The sequence below is a fragment of the Peromyscus eremicus genome, chromosome 2 (genome assembly GCF_949786415.1).
Source record: "Peromyscus eremicus chromosome 2, PerEre_H2_v1, whole genome shotgun sequence".
Lineage (NCBI taxonomy): Eukaryota > Metazoa > Chordata > Mammalia > Rodentia > Cricetidae > Peromyscus > Peromyscus eremicus.
The window spans coordinates 12,462,659-12,467,407 of record NC_081417.1 but is presented as its reverse complement, the minus strand read 5'-3'; the positions used below and the strand labels follow the sequence as shown (position 1 = coordinate 12,467,407).

At 42.1% G+C, this 4,749-nt stretch overlaps 1 long non-coding RNA gene across 1 annotated transcript; it reads left to right on the top strand.

Moving 5' to 3' along the window:
• The first annotated feature begins 1,305 nt into the window (after window positions 1–1,305).
• On the top strand, window positions 1,306–2,746 carry LOC131904537 (uncharacterized). The gene is made up of 2 exons (XR_009377753.1): window positions 1,306–1,404; window positions 2,431–2,746. It is a non-coding gene; the product is annotated as an uncharacterized LOC131904537 (long non-coding RNA).
• The last annotated feature ends 2,003 nt before the right edge of the window (window positions 2,747–4,749 follow it).

The window sequence follows — 4,749 nt, the reverse complement described above, 5'->3', positions numbered from 1 at the left end:
AGAAAGGAAGTGTGGAGGCAGAACAATTGTTCACGGGTTCAAAGGGTGAACATTTGAGGTCAAAACTTCGCAAGAGAAATAAGTAAACTAGTCACAGACATTGATTTAGAAGGACAAACAGAAAAAGAGCGTGGCCAGAAGCAAGGATGTGACAAGGTCACTTTTTTGGGTCTGTGTACCAAAATGCTGTCAAAATACTTCTCAAGGCTTCCTGGGTTTCAGTTTTTCTTTTATTTCTTTCTTCTTTTTTCTTTCTTGCATGTGTGCATGTGTGTGCGCATGTGCGTGCGTGCGTGCGTGCGTGCGTGTGTGTGTGTGTGTGTGTGTGTGTGTGTGTGTGTGGTGTTCTATGCATGGGTGTGTTTCAGAAGTCAGAGGAATGTCTTCTTCAGTCACACTCCAGCTTACTCCTTGAGATAGTCTCACTAAACGGGAAGCTCACTGTTTCAGCTAGGCTGGCTGACCAGTGAGCTCCTGTACACACCTGCTGGCATCACTCTTAATTCTGGGGCTACTGGCATGTTCTGGATTTGCATGGGTGCCAAGGATGCAAGGCCGTGTCCTCATGCTTGACTAGGCAGTGTGCACACCACTGAACCATCTCTCTACCCACAAGAGTCGCAGTTTTTCATGGTCTAACTCCCCGAAGGACCAGGCAGATCATGCTGTAGAGGCTCTACAGCCTAGTCCACTAACAAGTGTAATCTCCTTGAAATTTTTTTAAAAGGCAAAATGTCAGTTAGACCGACAAGAAAGGCCTATTGCTTTAGGCTTCAATGGCAAATCAGCAACACGTCTTCCATTATGAAGAATGTACTGTGGCTCTTCTGTAGACTTTGAGGAAAGTCTCAAGTCAGTTTTATATGCCGACCCATTTGTACAACAGGGTGACAGCTAGAGTTTGCTCCTAGAGTTGACATTGGTGGGCACCCTTTCTTCAAGAATGCCTGTCTTTGTTGTAACTTCTTATATTCCACTCAAGAGTAAATGGAGACGAATACCGGATGGCATACCAGGACCTCTTCTAAGCAAAACTCACCATGGTGAGAGTCCTCCTAGTTGTCATGGAGTGCAATTAAACTGTCTCCACACCCAGCCACAGGGCAGAGCTGGTAACCCAGGCCTCAGCCATCAGCATGCCCCTTGGTGCTCATAGACCATAAAGAACAGTGGCAACATCAGTGAGATTCAGGGACACTCCTTACTACATCATCTGAAAAGAGGCAATTGAGCCTAAGTCATAAGATAATGCTCTGGTTCTCAAGAGACTCTTGGTGCCCATAAGATTCCAGGCTGGTTAACACAATAGAAGGCTTTGACATCAACACAAAAATGAGCAGGTGTTACTGATATGCAGAGCCCGAATGGTGTTACATCAGAGCTAGCCTACTCTTTTCAACTTCTGTAAGTCAATAAATTCCTTTTGTGACCAAGCCAGTTTGGGTTGGGTTTTTCTGTGGCTGCAACTAAATAACCCCAACTGACACCCATCAAAGTCACTCTTCCCAGATGGGAGCCTCACACTTTGATTCTGTAAAAGAGATAACTGATTTCTTTAGCTAGCTCCACCGAGAATGAATCGGGTATGTTGGAGAAACACTTGTGTGGGTAAGGGACACTATTTCTCCTTTGGGGATGCCTGTGGTTCATATTTCTGGGTAGGCCAGGGACTCCTATAAATTCCACCTGTTAACACATTTTCTTTGCAAGAATTTGTACTACTTTAAGGCAAGAAGCCAGAAGGAGAGGTAGAGAGGGGAAGGCGTGAGACATAGTATGAGTGACTGTGCAGGAAGCAATATAGCTGATGGTCCTTTAGCAAGAGGCTGGCATGTGGGCACATGTGGTGTAAATTCTCAGTAGAGGAACTAATCGGGCAGCTTTATCTGATCTGGAACAGCAAGAAAAAAGTTGCCGTTTCATTTCCGTGCCCTAGTTTGCTATGACTGAAGTGTTTGGGTGTAGGGCTGGCACTGGAGTGTCCACAATGGCGCCCTGATGACAGGCTGGGTCAGTGAGGAGCTAGAGTATGTTCCAGTTGCCAGCAGTCCGTTCAGGAAGGTGGCCTTTTGCTTTGCGAAACACGGGGCAGGCTTTTGAGTAAATCCTAAGTGAAGCATGCTAAAGCTTGAAGGTAAAGAGGCAATTTCTCAAGCCCTTCTGAGCATCACATCCAGGCAAAGGAGGCTGTAGAAGCAGACTGAGCAGGGTTTGAAGACCCACTTTACTAGTCAACCCCTTCAAAGCTTGCCTCCTTCTCCTTCCTGGCTTTGGGGTTCTGGATTTGTGAGTTAATTTCTTTGAACTCATGTCCTCAACTGTACATCTGTTCTTGACATTAGTAAATTAGTTGAACTATACTGACTCATAGAATCCATAGTAGTAAATCAAATCAGATAGTTCCCCTGACCCATGTTTCACTTCCTACAGCTTGAGTGGCCACAGTCAACAGCAGCCAGGAAAGATTCTGCGGAGATTTCAGAAGCAAACAACTCCTAAGATGAAATTGCACGCTGTTCTGAGAAGTATGAGGATAGCCTGCTGTGCCCTGCTCCTTTCTACTCAGGGCATGAGTCAACCCCCCGTACAGCATGTTTACACAGTATGTCTCTTGAGTCCCGTAGTCACCAAGGAGACATCTCAGCTTTCAGATGGACTATAATGACATCCAAATGCTTGAATTTAAGTAACCTTTGTTTTTCTTACATCTGACCCCACTGTAAAGAGTATTGTGCTGGCAACTTAATTACAGCATATTCTTGCTGTTATTGTTATTCATTTTCCTTTGGATGTTGTAGCTAGTCTCCAATTGTGCCTGGTGTAACTTCATCTTAGGTGCATCTCTCTCTCTCTCATAGAAAGAGAGAGAGCTCAAGATGATCATCAGATATGCATGGAGTCTTGGAATGTGCTGCGCATGGATACACAGACCCACTGCAAATAAACAGTAATGGACGGTTGCTCACAGGTGGGGATACACTGGCTAAGAGGCCGGTGGTTCCCAAACATGGGAATTTTGTTCTTATTTGGCAAGATCAAGAGACAACATTTATATTCCTATGATTTTCTGTATAATATCAAGTAGAAAACTATCAATTTGAAGGCTAACTTCTACATTTTACCGGGTTTTGTTCAATCCAGTAAAATTCTAAACTGCTCAACAACTACCTCTTTATCAGACTAGGTGGATGTTATCTAAACCCAAAGATTTTCACTGGACCACCAGTTCCTCAAGAGCAAGATTTAGTTCTTAATCCTCTTTATATTTCAACTGCATAGCACGAAACTAGTACCCAAAATATGCTTTTAAAATCCTCAACACTCAGTAGTAGGAAAACAAACTACCAAAAACAATGGAGGAAAGATTTCAATGCACACCAAGAAAGGGAGAGAAGTGATATACACAAGAGAAAAGATACGTATCCCAAGACAGCAGAAGATTTATTCTACAAAGGTGACACTGTTAGTCACTGAATATTAGGGAGATCCAGCATACCGCAACACATCTGTTAAAACTGAAAACTGGGGCCAGAGAGAAAGTTTAGCACTTAAGAGGACCCGAGTTCAGTTCCCAGCACCTACATGGTGGCTCACAACCATTCATCTGTAACTCTAGTTCCAGAGGGTCCAACACCTTTAGACACACCTTTAGTACATACATGTAGGCAAAACACTTATACAGAGAAAATAAAAATAAATCTTCTAAAAAAATGATGAAAATTACCAAGTGTTGGTGATGTTACAGAACAACCATGACTGTCACACACCCATAGTGTGTGATCTGAAAAAGCTTTCACCACACAAAGAACAGTTCACAATTTCCTGAAAGCTTGAGTGGTTAACTCCCCACTGATACAGGCTTTCTACCTCTAGATATTTTCCTATAGAAAGAAAGAAAGAAAGAAAGAAAGAAAGAAAGAAAGAAAGAAAGAAAGAAAGAAAGAAAGAAAGAAAGAAAGAAGGAAGAAAGAAAGAAAGGAAGAAAGAAAGGAAGAAAGAAAGAAAGAAAGAAAGAAGGAAGGAAGGAAGGAAGGAAGGAAGGAAGGAAGGAAGGAAGGAAGGAAGAGGAAAGCAGAAGTCCACCTGAGGATTTGTGCATGAATGTCCAGTAAGTTTTGTTTGTAATATTCAAAACCCAGAGATAAAAGTCCACAAAAAGTTGACTGGAAAAGCAAAATATATATATGTATGATAAAATACAACTCATCTATGAAAATGAGTTATCTCTTAAAACATAGAAAAGGCAGGACTGAATCTCAAAATAGATAAAACAAGTTGAAAAAGCCAGACTCAAAAATAAAAGAGCGTAAGTATACAATTCCATGACCATCAAACCGTAATGAATGCAAGTGACTATAACAGGAAGTTGACCAAAGGCTGGATGGAAAAGAGGGGACAAGGCAGGAAGTGACAGAGCTGGGGGGAGGGGCAAGAGGTCAAGAAAGAAACTTCTTAGACTAATAAACAGACTCACTTCCTCTTCTTTCTTCTTTCTCTCTCCCTTCTTTCTTTCTCATTTGTTTATTCATTGTTCTTTAGAGATAGGATCTCATCCAGGCAGGCCTTGAACTCACTATGTAGCTGAGAATAACTTTGAACTGCCTCTACCTCCCAAGAACTGAGATTCCAAGTGTGGACCACCTGGATTCGTTTTCCGGACTGTGTTACTAGTTTCATGACTGTTGCATATATGTCTGCATATATTAAGTTGCTCTTTATCAAAATTTATAATTTATTTTGTAAAATAAG